The sequence below is a fragment of the Sparus aurata genome, chromosome 2 (assembly GCF_900880675.1).
Source record: "Sparus aurata chromosome 2, fSpaAur1.1, whole genome shotgun sequence".
NCBI lineage: Eukaryota > Metazoa > Chordata > Actinopteri > Spariformes > Sparidae > Sparus > Sparus aurata.
Window position 1 is genome coordinate 21,457,129 of NC_044188.1, and position 18,349 is coordinate 21,475,477.

The following is an 18,349-nucleotide window of genomic DNA, read 5'->3' on the forward strand; positions in this document are numbered from 1 at the left end:
TGGTGTGACCTGCTGAGGGGGGGAAGCGCTGTGGCATCATATGCATCCATGGCATTAGCATAAAGGAGATCCAGCGTTTTATTGTCTCTTGTGGGGCAGTCGACATATTGGTTAAAGTTATTTAAAGTTTTGTCCAGTGAGGCATGATTAAAATCACCTGTAATAACCATGAATGCATCTGGGTGTTCAGTCTGTAGTTTAGAAGCAGCGGAGCTGATGACTTCACAGGCCACCTCAGTTTCACTGAAGCAAAACATGCTACACTCACGGTATTCCCTCTGGGTCTTCATGAGCGCTGTAAGTTTGTCCGTTTTATTCCCCAGAGACCTCACGTTTCCCATTATAATCACCGGGACCGCTGGCTTATGTCTTCTCCTTTTCTCCCCCGTTTGGCTCCAGACCTGCAGCCCCGACGTCTCCTCCGTAACTCCTGCGGGACCTCAGGTCTGTCTCCGGGCAGCAGCACAGGTTTACACAGCGCAATCAGCTGTTCACGCGTGTAAACAATGCCCCCACTACTACCGGCGAGGTTCTCTGTTACAAATATTAGAAAAAGTAACAGAAGAACGCGGAGAAGAGTAACAAAACTTAGTCCAGCCATTGTCACAGCTTTCATGAACAAGTTGTGATTGATCCGAAAAAGAAACGAAAAGAATAAAATAACAAATGAACAAAGTTTAAAAAACACGACGGGAGCTGCAGCTACAGGCAGCCACCTGGAGCGGCGCCATCCTTTGGAACAAATGTATACATTTGTAAATGAAAATGGCAATAGCGGGATGTGGCAATGAACGATACCACTGAGGTGGAGCATGTAGAGAGGAGCAAGCACTAAACCAAGCGGAACACCTTGGGAAAGAGCAGCCTTGATAGAGTTACAACATTTTGTAGAGACCGTTCCTGTATCAAGGTAATTTATTCAAGATTGAAACAGAGCTGCTGAAATTTGCTCAGGTCTCATATGTGATCCAAGATGCTGCAAAAACGGTTGAGTCCAGATACTATAATAAGGTGGCAGGAGGTAATGCATTTTAATGGGTGCGTTAAAGCTACAAGTAGCACAATCATGATGTGTGACCATTGCATGAAATTTTAAAGGAAAAGGGGGATGAACCTGTGTTGTCAGAGCTCCAGACAAACTAAGTACTACCCCTCAAACTGCAACAAAAACATATATATAACACTGCGGTGTGTCTATTTGAGAATAGAAACACTGCAATGTATGATGTACATTTGTGTACATGGGGATTTTGATCTACCCAGACCCAAAGAGTTACTGGTTCTTTCTCACTCTCTAAATCTTTCCATTACTTGCTGTTTGTTCTCTCATTTTCGCTCTTTGTCTTTGCTCACCTCATTTGTCAAAGGAGAGGCAGCAGTGCTATCAGAGACTGTCAATAAACTGTACAGCACAGTCAAAGACATAGACATACACAAACTCACAACTCAAACTGTAACGTCTGTCAATTGAGCGCAGGTAATTTTCGCTTTTTCACATGGCAAAGCTAGCGAGAACTCTGGGCCATTAAAGGTCCATGTGCTATCGATCTTTACACAGAGGGAAACTGTAATAAAAAGGAAGAAAGGAGAGGAAGAGATGGGGCTGAAAAATCGGAACAGCTGCTCTATTGATTCCAATGAAAGCTCACTAAGAATTAAAAGCACAGTAGGTGTGCAAAATAAAGGGGCCAAAGGAAATGTGAAAGGCAAGGCAGGAGGTGAGAAGAAAAGTAGGTACCTATTTATCAAGATTTGAAACAAAATTGGGTAACACTTTGCGCTAAGGTACATAAAAAAATTTCTAGGGAGCAAGTGAAGAATGAATCATGACTGACTTGTTATGCAATGTTAATGAGTTTTCTGAATAACTGTGACTAAATAACTATAGGATGAGTTATGGGAGAACAGCCTGGGAGATTAATGAATCATTAGGCAAGGATTAGTTCATGAATATCTGTGAATCTTCATGAGCTATCACTGATTAACTACTCATTAATTACTGATTACATCATCATAACTTATACTTTTTGTGCACCTTCAAAATACAGAGTAGTAACAAGTACACTCGTTAAGTGCTAATAACTAAATTATTAGTTACTCTTTTTGTGCTGTCCCTAGTAAAGTGAAACATACATAAGTAGTTACTAAGTATTTCCTTATTAGTTCATGTTTATGACAAGCAGCTTGCATTAACAACACTGACACTGTAAAATGAATATCCACTTAGGCAGTCCTGGTTAATGACTCATTAATTACTGATTACATCATCATAAATTACACTTTTCGTGCCACAGACTGTTCTTTTAACCTGCCATCCTCGGTTTCCAGTGTTGCCACTGATCTGGACCCTCTGCCTGCTCCCCCTCCTCCTCCAGGGTTCTGTGCTGTCTGGATAGACTTAGGCCCCGTCCAGACGACAACGCCGTTTTGCAAAAACGTACATGTATTGCATCGTTTTGGCCGACCGTCCATACGGATCCTGAAAACGCAGTGCCTGAAAACGCGCTTTTTTGAAAACGGGTCTCAGGGTGGAGAAATCCGAAAACGCAGCCCTCCCGTTTTCATGTGGACGGCGAATCTGCATACTTTCCAAAACGATGACGCCATCACCCCACCCCGCGACGTCCCATAACAACAACAACAACAATGGCGGCCTGCAAGCTTGTGTTCGTGCTGCAGAAGATATTGAGCCTTTCTTGCAACTTACATGCCTTGTAGTTGAGTGTGAGCCGTAGCAGCAGTTCGACCTCATTACCGGTCCACACAAACGATTCTGGTTTCCTTGCACTAGCCATTTTCATCTTCTTCTTGCTGTGTTCGGTTTCTCCGTCTACTGTCTGTTTGTTTACAGCGCGCAAGCTTGATGCGCATGCTCCGTGTCTTCTTCTCCGTTTTTGGGGAATGTCAAGCGCCACCTATTGGCCTGGAATATGAACTACAGCGTTTTCGGTCGTTTCAGTCGTTTTCAGTGAAGACGTGTGGACGCAAATATTCTCAAAACCATGACGAGGAAGACGGAGAAAAAAAAGATAGTTTTCACCCGTGTGGACAGCCCCTTAGAATACAGCACAAGAGGGCACAGTCAATACGGACACACTGACAGACTCTGTCCCAATCCCTGCAGCAGGACAGTCAGTCCACTGAGTCAGAACATCTCAGACAGATTTAACCACAAAACTCTGGGACATGTTAGCAATGTGCTGTCATTACATTTCCATGCATTTTAAGCCTAAATAGATGTTATAGATACGTTTAAACATGCTATTTAACTAGGAGTAAAAGGGCTTCATAACACATCTTACCAGTAGAAAAGCTTTCCAACTTTTCCAGGGATTTTGCAGCTATGACACTCCTTTGTCCTTTGTGTTTGATGGTAAGAAAGTACACAGCATTTGAGTCCATTCTACACTTAGTTGATAATTGGGTTAAATTGGGTTGACCATTTTATGTTGAGCAGGTAGTTGAAGAAATATCATGTATATGGCAGAATTGGTGAGAGTCGTTGGAAACAAAGTCACAAGTCCATAAAACCTAAACAAAGCTAAAAGCTGTTGAAAAATCCAAAGAGCAGCTGTGCAGCTGAATTTCAGAGGGGATCAGCAGTTGTAGAAGTGGTCCTCTTATTTGGACAAGGGGTTGTTCAAAGTTAATCACAAAAATATTGCTTAATGGAGCTTTAATGTGGAGTGCAGATAGCAAATAAAAGCAAGACTGAGCAGTCAAAAGAAAATTAAAAGCCACATTTGAATAACTCATTCTGAAATGCTTATCATCTTTCGAAATGGTATAACACTGCTGCTACATCCACTTCAGGTTTCTTTTTTAGCGTGTTTGCTTTTCTTGAAATAATACCATCACTGGTTATTCAATATTCCGCTCATACAGTGTGACATGTTACCCTTTTTTAGACAGTGGACTTAAGTTCACTCACAGGCTGCTGCTGCTGCTCATTCTCCATCTACAATCCAAAAATGCATGACTTGGAATTAAAATCAGGAATTCACTGTATTCACACAAATTAAAACTCATACTTGAGTAGTTTTGAATGTAACTTCTTACATGTTTTAGTACTTTTGGAATATGATAGTTTGCAGTGTTGAGTTGCCAATAGTTTTACATGCTCAACTATTTCTTTTCAGCTATTTTTATGCTTTTTTTATTTGGACACTCCTTTTATATTGATGTTGATTATAAGGGGTGTAACTTGGGGACAACATAATGGAATATGGGATGCTGGATAAAAAACATGCGTGGAACGCAAACATTATGTATATGCCCTCCAACAGGACTATAAAAAGTCACTCCTGCAAACTAGCTATCGATCGCCCATTAGTTATAGAAACTAATGTGCATCTGAAGGTGCAAGTCCAATCTTTAATGTATACATCATGCATAGATTATCTGTTCATTAAAGTGACAGAAGGTCTGGCAAGAACCCCAGAAGAGCAGCTCCTCCATCCTCCGCCGCTCCTCTCTCTCTCTCTCTCATTGTGTTGGCATGTATATAAACTTTTCACTGGCCTCGCTAACCCATGACCGTTGCATGTAGTCAGTGAGAATAATTAGAAAGAAGGGACACTTTAATTTGTCATTAATGGGAATGTTTCAATTGCTTTTCCTCTCTCAGTCGGTGTGTGTCTGCGGGATGAGAGAGAGAGAGAGGGGAAGAGAGCCAAGGAGAGAGAGAGAGAGAGAGAGAGAGAGAGAGAGAGAGAGAGAGAGAACCCACCAAGGGCATTTGTTCTTATTAAAATTATTTCAGAGCAGCAATTAACCAAACGGGCGACACTATCGCCATTCCCAACCAATCAAACGGCCACAATTCCTGGCCAATAAAATAATCTTTATTCGTCGGGGAGTTATTAAGCAGGCTGGGAAATAATTACTGAGGATTCTGGGTAATTATGGCCAGGATATGGTCCAAACTTCAAGATCCATTAAAGGCCCAATCGGTAATGTTTTTGATCATGTAAATTAAGGGTATATCCACCTACACAATTAAAGACTGAAGATACATTGTCTCTGTGAGATGCTTATTCACCAGCATGTGAATTAATGGGTCATGATGGCTCCCCTGCCCTACCTACACATCTATCATATCAAGTCTAATTTATCTACAAATCACTATTGACAAGACAAGAATGTTTTTACAGAAAGGACAAACAGTCTGTGTTGGATATCTTAGATCGTCTGTAGGGTAAATTTAGCAAAAGATTAAGCTGGATTCAAGGGCCCAATTAGTTGACAATGGGCTTGGCTCACATTGTAACTATAGATTGATGTAAAGGTGGAGTGAGTGATTCTGGAGAAAGATGATTGATTGGTGAGTGTCATTGTCATGTTGTAGGTATTTAATGACTTGGGAATGAGCTCACCCCCCAATTTCAAATTAAGATCCCTGTGAGATCATTTGTTGTCCTAAAAAAAACAATCAAATTTATTTCAAAAGCAACTGGCGTAGTCAGCAAGTTTCACTTTTGATTGATAATCTTAGTCAGGGGAGACATAGATTATTTGGTAAATGACATACCATTATTAACCACTAGTAATGGGTTGACGTGTAAATGTCCAAGCAACCATTATAATAGTTATAGTGGTGTGCTCTATAGCGTGTGTAACTACACCTAACAGTGATGTCACAGTGTACTGGCAACCATTCAGGGCACTTCTACATCAGTACTCTGAAGTTAGACCCTTGGGTGTCTTCACAAACAAGATGTTCAGCTGTTTTTCTCTGGTTTTAAATTTGAAAATGACAACAGAAATGGGACTCTGAGTACTTTGATCATTTAATAAAAAACAAAGCCTAACCCTCCTCAAAGTGCGGCCAATGACAGCCCTCAGAAGCATTAACTGCAGCTCCAAAACATGAGCTGAAATGCACGCATTAGACAGTATTTAATCATCCAATGTCCACTGCAATTGTCTCCCCTTCAATAGTCGAACAAACTACTCAGCAACTGGGTTGAACTGTGCCTTCCCCCGTAATTTGTAGAAAGCTACTGGTTACATTTAAAAAGACCCTTTGAAAGTGCCCTCTTAGAGCCCCATGTGGTAAAAGACGATAACGTGCCCTTCCAGCAGACAAAACCGAGATATAAAGATATCGGGCTTATTGAATCAGTTCCAAAAGGAATTTAAATGCCATCATGAGCCCAATAACAAATTCTTCTAAAAAACAAGCAAAATCTGAAAAGCCTGTATGACAGTGTTGTTCCATTAACGTGAGTCATATTGTTTTTTAATTAGCCTGATCTCATTTCGGTCCCCCTGGGTTTTTGAGCGACAGGCACACTCTAAAAAAGTGTCATGAAGGAGAAAAAGAAGAGTGTGTAAACCAGGTGTAACAGGTGTAAACCAAACCTGATGACTGCGGTCGGATGAAACTGATGTGAAGCGTTTCAGACTTTCTCTGCTCCCTGAATATGGCGTCTCCACCTCCCTGTCCCCACCCCCTCTCTCTTTTCGAGGCCCTGTCTCCCTGGCTCCGTCTCGCTCTTTTTTCCGAGAGGTGAGCAATCCTGAAGCTGGCAAAGTGATTCCATTCGGCGGGCTAGTTATTGAATTTGCTTGAAAATCTCTCGCCGCCCCTACCCCCTCCCCTCCCCCTCGTCGTCCTCCTCCTCTCATCCATCTCCTCGTCCCTCCTTACTCCCTGGCCCAGCGCCACAGTCCCGACTGTCATCAACATTCAGACCCATAAAAACCTACAACGGCGACGAGAGAGCCAAGCAAGGGAGAGAGGAGGATTTCCTAGAAAAAAAAATAGGCTTCTGCTGTTTTTTCTAAACCATGGAACGTTCTTTAATAATCTCATTTATTACCACGATTTGTTACCCAGCCCCCCTTGTCTGCACCAGGGCAGGGGAAGTGGGGGGGCAGTGGATTGGGAAAGGGAGCAAAAGGGGAGAGTTGACTGGTGGAAAGCCAGTCGTGATAACACTAATGAAGATGGCTGGCTCAGGCCCGTGCATCCCATATATCTAATAGGTGTGCTGCTTGATGAATATTTATACTGACGGTGGAGTGGAGAGCCGAGGAGTGGAGCTTTTAGGCGCACACACAGTCACAGCCTGTCACATGTGGCACCGGCAAACACACTCAGACGAACAAACAGCATCTCGCTTCCACAAAAACAATCGAGGAAGACACTCCGCGTTCGGCAAAGTTCAAGCTGGAATATTTGCACTACACATGACATGGGTTCATGCATTATGTATTAGAGAAATCATACGTAATGGCCTACCGAATAAAATCTCCGTGACTGCATGCCTGCTCCGGTCGTGGAGCCGGGAGCAGACCAGGGATGGCAAAAACACATCCACCCCACTGATAATGAAAGCTGGTACACAACTGAAACACTTTCAACTTTTCACACAACACACATGTCGCCAACACAGGCCGTTTCAAAGGAGGATCGTGTCTTTTATCAGGCTGACCGTGGCGGGGTGCCCAACTTGATGCACCGTAGGTGAGCGCTGACAGAGAGAAGCCGGTAGCACATCAGAGAATATTAAGGCAGATTTACTCCACATTTACCCCACTTGACAGCCAGGAAATCTAAATTGAAGGCTCAGTCAGGACCCATTGCTCGTATCTCAGAGTGTGAAGGGTTTACAGATTTGTTCTTATCAACTGGCAAACCTGACTGAACCCGCCTGATAATTCCAAATATTGACATTTATAGCCTGACATAAACACATCCTGAACATATATATATTCTTTATTTCTTGAAAAGTGAAAGTACCATTTTATTCCCAGAGAGACATATAATGATGTAGGTGGACCTGTCAGTGTCAGGTGCTTATATTGCCTTTAAATCCTGTTGATATTTAATAAATCTGTCACAAAGGTTGTCTGAATGTGTTTTATAGTGTGTTTGTAGTTTGACACACAATGTGAATTTTTCATTGAAATTTCCGTGGCATTTCAAACAATTACTTAATGCTGTGATATTAGGAGGAATTGAGGTGTTGTTATTTTTTTTACTGTCGGGAGAAGCTTAACTGTCAGTTTAAGTGCTGTGAAGCGGGGTATAGGTTCAAAGCTAAAGTCATGAAAGGAGTTGAAGTTGAAACACTGAAAATGTCTGAAATGTTACTTGTTCCTGAAAGTGATTTGTGTCAGTCAAGTGTCAGAAATCTAAGAGCTGATGTCAGTTGAAGTGCCATTCAATATGAAAGTGGAAGGAGAAGAATGGCTAGCTGATGTGCAATGCTGTAATGTGAAATTTTAAAATGGATTGAAGATGCCGTGATATTTGTTTGTTTAAAGGCACTCAAGTACTTGCATATCTGAAATAAACACATTTATATTGCTTTTTTTATTTGTTTTGTTCTGTTCTGTTCAGTTCTGGTCTGTTTGTCTGTTTTAGCCCACCAGCAGTAAAACACACACAGGACCAAACAGATTTTTTCATTAAAACATGTTCTTTCAGACTCGTTGATGTTGTTTTGATTTTCAATATTTGGCTTGAATTATGGATCCTCCAGAAAGTTCTTATACTGGGATAAAAACACAGTGAACATGTGTGCTAACTTTGTCTTTATTTTCTTTCAGCAGATGAAGTTTAAAGTTTTGATTAATATAAAAAAAAATGTTGTGATTGTGATTGGTGATTGGTGATGGAAGGGTGGGAAGTGATGAGTTTGTTTATTTGAATTGCTGCTATCTATTGTTGTTATGGTTTTGGTTTTGATGTGGGTATCGTCAAGAAATGGCTTTTCTTTTTCCTTCTAGAATGCATCTAGTGGACTGGGTTTGATCCGCTAAATTAGATACCTTATTTGATGACAGAAAGGTAGGTTTGGGGCCGTTGAAATTATAGAATATTGCATGCTAATTGTGTTTCACATTGCATTTAAAAGGTGTATAAAAAAAAAAGAAAAAGAAAGTTGTACTGAACAACCGCCCCAAACGAAACTAAATAAATAAATCAATCAAAGTAAATATACCAAAGCAATCAAAACTGCCCCGACTGAATAATAAAGAAACTAAAAGGAAGAGAGAGAAAAAAAAATGAAAGACTACATAAAAACACAACAATAATGAAAAATATCGACCCGGCACAGAATCATTAATGCATCCTCCTTAGGACTCAGTGCTCTGTGTTTGTTTTGGTTTCTGCAGACACAATTACCGAACGCTGTATAAACACATTACTTACTTGAGTCTAATTATCATTACAGTCTAGAGTATCACTGTTTATTCCCATACAGCATAATAATTATTTGTTTGGTTGAAACATTAGCGCTCATTTGTGTTCCGCGCAGAGAAGTCACCCGGTCACGCTCCGCAGTCGATGGATGAAGCCCTCGTTTTGGTGCGACCCCGTCAATAAGATTAAATGCTAATGTTCGGTTTTAATTTGAGGGTGTGAAATCACTTTTTTTGACCATTACGCATGTTCAAAACAAACTGGGTTCAGCACGCAATTAGAACAAATGAAAGGTGGCTCTGAAGTTCCATTAAGCTACAATAAAACAAAAAATAATAATGAAAAAAAAAAACAAAGCCATATTCTCTCCAGTTCCTTTAGTTTATATGGCGAGTTTGGACGAAGCCTGAGCCCCAGGTACGTCGACTCCAGCCCCGCTGACAGCCAGGCCAGGATGAGAGGAAATTGACAAATAAAAGTATAAAGGGAGTGCGGGAGGGGAGGCGGGAGAAGGGAGAAGGTGAGATATATGAGAGAGGTGTGCTAAACCACTTTTCTCGCCTCAAATCAAAAGCGGAGTGGTTTTCCTATCTGGCTGTTAGAGGTAAGATATGAGCCGGGCTCTGCACTCTGACAGGATAATGCACCTGACTGCCAACAAACACACACACACACACACGCAGGGAAAGGACAGACATACACAAGCACACAGGTGTGTATTTAGGTACACAGGCAAAACAAACACACGCGTGCGTATACCGTACCTACAGCACTATGAGACAAGAAGGTAAAGCGCGTCCATGGAAAGAAACACACACCAAGATGCACACACAGCAGAACCCTAAGTGGTAGTTGGAAGTGATGACAGGATAACACACAGGAAAGCCATCGTCAAGATAAATAATGTGCACAACCAGTTTCCTATTGTGTAAACTGCGTGTGTGTGTGTGCTTCCGAGTGGTGCACTTGAAGGGGCTGTACGCTCATCAAGCCGACTCAGCAACAGTGTGAGTGTGTGTGTGTGCGTGTGCAGTGTGGCCCAGCCATGTGTGGGTGTGTTCATGTTGTGTGTGTGTGTGTGTGTGTACGACCCGGCTGGCAGCACTGAGGCCCAGACGTACTAGCTCATGTAGAGAGGTAAAACGTCTTGAGTGAGTTTTGATTCATTTCCCCGCAGTTGAAAGGGACAGGAAAGTGCTGAGTGCGAGAAAAAAAGGTGAAAGAAAGAAATGAAAAAAGAGGTGGAAAAGGTATGGTCATGTCATCCGCCTTTAACTTCATGCCTACTCCACATCTTTTGGAGTTGGACCGTAGCCATACCATTCTCCTGGATCGGCTCCTCGGCCAAACGCCGCACAGCCGCCAGCGCCTCTGCCACCCTGCACTCCTTAGACTCCCTGAGCACACAGCCTTCACCGCTGTGTGTCCACCCCACCACCTCACGCGGAGCCACCTTCCTGAGTCGGAGCTCTTCACCTCGCCCTGCCTATTGTTCATCATGTTCAATAAATTCAGCTTTTACCCACTCTCTGTTCGATGTCGGCTTTCGGGTCTACTGCCTTTTCCATCTACGAAACGTCAAACCATGTACGCAGTAATGTCACCGTCACAAATATATTGGCACATATTACGCAGCAAAAATAAAGGCCGTAGTTACTCGGTCAACTTAACAGGACGGAGGAAACTCTTCAGAGGAAACAGAACTGAACTCCTATCTTCTGAAATAAATATGTTTGGACAGGGTCTCTGGATTTAGCAGAGGATGGCTGTAAATTATTTAACTGGATGAATCTGGATTGTGTGTGTGTGTGAATGTTTGATGTGTAGAACAACATAGAACATTAATTGTCCTGAAATACTAACTGATCCTGTTGGCAAGTCAGGAGTTTTAAATAATCATGGAAGTATATATATATATATATATATATATATATATATATATATATATATATATATATATATATATATATATATATATATACATATTGTTTCTGCTGCTGGAGGCTGGCTGCAGGTAATGTCATTAATTTGTCCCTCACTAAGGAGATATTTTACCCACCTGCATCCCACTGTTATTGAGAGGAACACTGTTTTTATGGCTCAACCTGCCTGATCCACACATCACTATCACACAGCGTGACGCGCAGCAGTGCTCCTCCTCCAAAGGTTAGATGTCAGTGGATATTCCTACATGGAATCAAACAGAGTAGCTGATATGAAACGGGGCCCAGATAGCAAAATTCTTCTGGCCCGTATCTGGCCCACACCTGACATGTTCATTCGGCCCACATACCGCATGGAATGATGGCACTTGGGCGCTCCGCTTCTGTTTGCCAAAAGTGGGCCACAACCAAGCCATCACAATGCCAGATGTCAGCCAAAAACAGACCATATAAACCAGCACTCAACCGAATGTGGGCCAGATAGCAAAATTGTTAAGGCCCATATCTGGCCCACACCTGACATGTTCATCCGGCCCACATACCGCATGGAATGATGGCACTTGGGCGCTCTGCTTATGTTTGCCAAAAGTGGGCCACAACCAAGCTATCACAATGCCAGATGTCAACCAAAAACAGACCATATAACCTAGCACTCAACCGAATGTGGGCCACTGTGCATTTTTATTCTGGCCCACCTACCACATGGAATCATGACACTTGAGTGGTCCACACTTCTTTCCCAGATATGACCCACAGCCTAGTCATAATGCTACATAGCGTTATGACTAGGCTGACCACTCAAGTGTCATGATTCCATGTGGTAGGTGGGCCAGAGTAAAAATGCACAGTGGCCCACATTTGGGTGAGTGCTGGTTTATTGGGTCTCTTCTTGGCTGACATCTGGCAGTGTGTTGGTTTGGTTGTTGCCCACTTTTGGCAAACAGAAGCAGAGCGCCCAAGCGCGATCATTCCATGTGGTATGTGGGCCGGATGAACATGTCAGGTGTGGGCCAGATATGGACCAGAAGAATTTTGCTATATCAACCAAGAGCTGACCATATACATTAGAACTCACTCAAATGGGCTCTCAGACTTAACCAGAACTGGTTTACAGTCTATGAACTTGTCTAGCCTGCACACATAAGGAGTCACAACCAAACCATAATAAAGTTTTATGTTAAATATGAACAAATACAATAAACTAGAACTGGTCTGAATTTGTGGCTACATGCCATTCTGGTACCCCCAGATACTGGGTTGAATGGTGACAAGTCCAGCCTTGTTGGGACTCATCTGGGGGTCTAAGATGAAGAAACCTACAGAAGAATTGAAGAAATGACCAGACATGAGAAACAACTGGTGAACAGAAGAGGACTATGATTTTTTAATTTTTTTTTAACCTGTGAGACAACAAAACAAAATTCAGGCCAAATCAGTGGAACCACTGAAAAAGGTGGAACAGTGGAGAAGCTCCAAAAAAATCTTGCCTGGGTCCAACATCATGGCTCATCTTCTTGTGGCCCTTGAAGAAATACACAAAAAAAAACATATTTTGTTGGCTCAGTAAAGCAGTACTGTGGTTACTGAATATGGTGGCAGTGAAGTAAAAAACACAAAACGTTATCAGGAGACCAAACAAAAATGGCCCTGTAAAATGATATAAAAGTTATACAATATTGTGTTGATGTCTTTCAAAACTTAAATCCATAGTCTGTTTTTATTTACAATTAATCTGAAGCTATAGTTGATATGATGTCTGATCACTGACCCAATATCTGCTTGCTCAACCTCATTCTGTTCAGACAAAAATGAAAGATGGGATTGATAACAAGCAAAGTGAGCTGGAGTAAAGCAGCTTCATCAAACACACCCTCTGCATACAACTACATTGAAATAACAGCAGGAGAATACAGCAACGTCACTTAAAAAAAACAGTTCAATTTGAAGAATCTAGCACACATTTATGAAGCAGAAAATAGCGGCCAAATGAGTAAGAACCACAATTTTCACTTTAAAAAAGAGAGCTGATCCATATTACCTCAGATTCTATTTTGAGAGCAGGCCAGAGGTCCATGAGCTTGTTCACTGCTGGGCAGGACATCACTATGGTCTGTAGGCGTAGGGAAAATGTGGTCTCCATCATCTTTCTAATGAGGGGGAAATGTACAAATGCAATCAGTATAGAGATGTGGAAGAGGGCTGATTCTGTAATAATGGCTGTGCTGCAGCCTGTAGTATCTAAATAACTGTATTTTGGAGGTGAAAGAAGCTGCGCACAACTTACACGTCCAGATCATTTTGGAACCAGCAACCTAAAAGGCAAAGAAAGAGATGATAAAGTTTAGACCACCATCTAAAACTTTTAAAACAGAATTGCTTACACTTACTACTTAATATAACAAGTTAATTACTATTAGCTTATCAAAATATTATCACGGACTACAGCTATCACTGCTTTAAAATGACAACATGTTTTCCTCAAAACAATTTGTTTTATATAATATCTATAGATGGAAAATAGCTCAAGTAAACTTTTAGTTTTTAACAAGTTTTTAAGACAAATCTTGATTTAAATTTTGGACTCTTTAGACCAATCATCATTCTTTTTGTTAAGTAAAATAATATCTGTGCAGTGCAAAAGGTTAAATATCAATTAGGAAGATGGTATGTATGAACAGAACACATTGATGGCTTGTTGAATTGAAGACGGCAAAAAGTTTTATTTTGACCAAATTGGCAAGAAGAATAAACGATGATATGTGTATGCGGGAGTGCGTATGATTTAGGGTTACCACATTAAAACATTGTCTGAGAAAAAAAAAATAAAGTTATTGTTATTTAGAGAGGGGGGAGTTGTGGTTGATATAAGAATTCATTCATTGGATTACCTGGTATCTTTATCATATCTCCAGTTATCTTCCTTAACTCTGTCTTAACTTCTTGAAACTGGAACAGAGAGATACAATGATGGGAAATACATTCATCACATATCAAAATATACTGTTTGTGAGCTTGGATCCTCTGAGAGATCAGGTTGTAACCTAGGTTAGCTAATGTTAGCTGTGTTAATGTTAACCCTGTAAGACCCAAATATAGAAAAACCTAAAAAAAAATTTTTTTGACCCTTCAGATATTGTTGTAGGAGGCCTCTGATGCAGAAATGAAAGAGTTTTTAAAAAAAAAATGTTTATGTACGTTTTTAGAGAAATGTTGTAATATTGCAACGTTGGGCTTAGGTGGGAGCAGAATTTCTGTATGTGTACTCATGTTCTCTGAACAACAATTCAGAACAACTAAGGATTCATTTGCAGAGTTGATGGCTTACTTAGCCCCATAAAGGTATAACATTAATGATAATCACACATTCATATTTTTATGAAGAATTATTATAATTTTTTTATTAAATAGCTTTTTCTAGTGACTTCTTCATTCCTTTTTTTCTTTTCATGGCTGACTTTCATTCATAGTGAAAGTCCCAAAAACAGTTCTTGTCCTCTGAAAAGCGAAGGTGAACATCACACTTGCTGCATTGCAAGTTAGTGTATCCTTTAGCGCAGTGCTTCCTCTCCCTGTCTTCACTGGGAAATGCGCAACTAGGTCCTTGCGTACATCCAATGGGAGGTGTGCACTTCTCTTGGATGGTCTCTTCTGAGGAGTCAGAGGACTTTCTGATGTCACTGTTGCTGGGCTCCCTTTGCCTGAAGATGGTCGTCCTCTCTTTGGAGTTTGGAGCGCCATGTTCACCAGGATGAGAGAGGATGCTGGCTGTGCCTGAAACTGTCTCCTGTTCATTGTCTCTTTGCTAGACATCTTGAGAGAGGATGATGGTGTGCCAGAAGATGTACATGTACCAACGACGGGATTTGATGGGGGACCTCTATTTGGCTGTAAATGAGTCCAACAAATCCACAACTCCCATGTACTTGTTGACACCAACAATGTAAGGCCTCTCAACTTCAGTGTAGGTTCGGCTGGCTTTGTCCCAGCGTTGAATCTTCTGCACAGGTTCAGGTCCAGCAAAGGATAACACAAGTGTGATGGCCCTGTTGTTAGACCATTTGACAGCACAGATGTTGTGATTCCCCTCCACTCTGACGTCATCGCTTCCTCTCCCCTTTTTCTTCAAGCTCTTCTCGTCTTCAAGGTCACAGTTGGGCAGGCGCACCTGCCTGGCTGTTCCCAAGTAGTGAATTCCCCAATGTTTTCCAGGAAGACAATACTGTCTGCTAATTGTAAGTCGCTTTGGACAAAAGCATCTGCTAAATGCCCTAAATGTAAATGTAAATGGCTTAGCCTATGCTCTCTACTTATCATGCTAAAAGAAATGTGCATCCCAATCACCAGCCATTAAGTCACACAATACTGCCTTGACATGACAATACTGCTTGTAATGCTCTCTAATTATCATACTAAAAGGAAAACATGCATACCCCCACTTACATCCACACATCCACATTCAGGAAAATGTTCATCTTTCTTAGAACTGAATTGTCTGTTGATATCCACTTTGTGAACAAAGTTGTGGAATTTTAGGTCAGTTTGATCAAATTACCTACATTTTTTAGAGATAAAACTTTTAAATCAGTCAAATCTGATCAGAACACAACACAAGGGTAGTATGTATACTGTCCATGTATAAAAAACACTCTGTTTCAGGCAGTGGTGTAGTGGAGGGAATACAACCTGTTTGTTCCCACTGCAACAAGCCTGCTATTTTGACTACCACACTCACCCAACGTTGTAATATTACAACAATTATATAACAAGCTCTAAATGAAACTTGATGAATCTGTTCTACAAAAACTACATATGTACATGTTCTAGACATTGTAATAACAACAAAAAAAAATATAAAAGACATTTTACTTACTTGAATCTGATGAATTTAGTCCAATGAAACAAAGCAATGTTGTCCGAAGGAAACCATGAGAGGTTGTGTGAGTTCATGGCAATGAGGCCGGACTTATAAACAAATGTACTATCCAATAGCATCGTGAGACTGAACAATAGGACCCAATGACTATGTAAATGTGGTAAAAAAACAAGATAAAATATAACAGATTGTTTTTTAGGGTGGCTAAAGGTAACGTTGTAATATTACAACAGTGGGTCTTAGAGGGTTAATGTAATGTGCTAGCTTGTTCTAGCAGCTAACCATTACATTCATTGTAATTGGTTCGCTAGTTAGCACCATGGTGGCTAGCGGAGTTTTGCCTCTGCTGTAAAATTACTTTATTACAATCCATGGGGTTAAATAAGTAAAAGTGAATAAATATTAACATTCAACACTTACAGTAAGTCCTGACTGCTGCCGAGTAGGTCGAGCTTTCTGCCTCCTGTCGCTTCCAGCCGGCGCCAACCGTCTCTGCAACGTTCAAACTTTTCTTCTTCTGCGTTTTTTCAAAGAGCGGTAAGGAATCAGCGTAGTGTGCGCATCAGCGCCGCCTTCTGCTTCGGAGGGTGAATCAGAAATTAACTCGGAATAAAAAATTATCCCTGCAGCTGCACAACACTAAAGTAGAAATACAAAAAATATATAGGCTACATCAAACTGATGCCAATAAAAATACAGAAAATTCAATAAAATACATTTTTTGTCTCCCACTAATGTCAAATGCATTTCAGACCATTTGCCCCAATCAAATTGTTACTGTTTTAATAGGCTATGATTGCAATTTATTTGTTATGATCGATTTTATTGTGTTTTAGCATGTGCTATATAAATTGAGTTTATTTTTAATCCCCCCTACTTACAACAATATAAATAACAGGACTTTATCATTCTTAGCATGTTTTTACTTAATTCTATTACGTTTTGCTTAAGTGATGTTTTTAAGTTATGCATACTTATCCACAAAATAGCTCCATTTAATCCAAAAACACTTTACACCAACTTGACATAATTAAGTTAGTAGAACTTTTTCTAAAGCTTCGAGTATACAGTACTTAATATGTTTAATTACTTTGAACGTTCGGGTTTACAGTTGTTTATGAGCTGAAGCTTATTTTTTTATGTGCATTCATGTTGTGCATTTAGTGCATATACTCAAATCAGAGAAAACACTGAAAGACATTGTTGGTCATTACGTTATTGTAAGACTTAACATTTATTTTTTTATGAATTATTTAATGTATTTAACCTTCGTTTATCCAGGTGAGTCAACTGAGAACTAGTTCTCTTTTGCAATGACGACCTGTAAGATTCAACATCTCAGACAAAAAAAGATTTTATTGATCCCATATCAGAGAAAGTTTCATTAACAAAAACAAATTCATCAAACAAGGCACATGATTTATACTCTTAGATTTGAGAGATAATATATAAATATATTGCACGAAGAGAAAAAAGTTAAACTTGACTAGGCCTACTATATGTTGGCTAATTCCTGCTGGTATTAAAGAGTGTCAGACTTGTCCGACTAATCAGACTCTGTAACGACTCCCAGAATTATCTATCCGCTTGTTGTGTTGTAATATCTTTTTTTCTCTCAGATGTACTATATTTTATGAACAGTGGTGTTTTTCCTTGTATCATGGGTGCAACAGACGGCTTGTCCTGCACATGGGGATGAAGGGTGTTGTACATGATAGACATTGGCTTAGCTAAAATTCTCCTCTCACCCACCTCCATAGCCAGCTCCTGGCACCTATATATTTACATACTGACACTACAACGTCAGTATAGCAACATATATACGGGCCACTTTAGGCTCAGGTCCAGATCATCTAATGTTGATTGTGCCATATTTTGGCCAAAACTGGCACAAATATGTTTTAACATAGCTGGGCCACGTGTGCTACCTTATATGTGGGCCACTTTAGGCTTACATCCAGATCAGTCGATGCCAACTTGGCATATTTCGGCCAAAACTGGCCCAAATATGTTTCAACAAAGGTGGGCCACGTGTGCTACCTTATATGTGGGCCACTTTAGGTTTACATCCAGATCAGTTGATGCCAACTTGCCATATTTGGGCCAAAACTGGCCCAAATATGTTTCAACAGAGGTGGGCCACGTGTGCTACCTTATATGTGGGCCACTTTAGGCTCACATCCAGATCAGTCGATGCCAACTTGCCATATTTCGGCCAAAACTGGCTCAAATATGTTTCAACAGAGGTGGGCCACGTGTGCTACCTTATATGTGGGCCACTTTAGGCTCACATCCAGATCAGTGGATGCCAACCAGCCATATTTCGGCCAAAACCGGCCCAAATACGTTTCAACAAAGGTGGGCCACCTGTGCTGA

General features: G+C 40.8%; 1 long non-coding RNA gene across 2 annotated transcripts; it reads right to left on the reverse strand.

Moving 5' to 3' along the window:
• Positions 1 to 12,457: 12,457 nt before the first annotated feature.
• On the reverse strand, positions 12,458 to 16,531 carry LOC115572957 (uncharacterized). Of its 2 annotated transcripts, XR_003982187.1 has the most exons (6): positions 16,394 to 16,531; positions 13,989 to 14,046; positions 13,385 to 13,412; positions 13,139 to 13,247; positions 12,869 to 12,894; positions 12,458 to 12,622 (listed from the first exon to the last, which is right to left on the reverse strand). It is a non-coding gene; the product is annotated as an uncharacterized LOC115572957 (long non-coding RNA). The 2 variants fall into 2 exon arrangements; XR_003982186.1 differs by lacking the exon at positions 12,869 to 12,894 and having other exon boundaries at positions 16,394 to 16,530.
• Between the last annotated feature and the right edge of the window lie 1,818 nt (positions 16,532 to 18,349).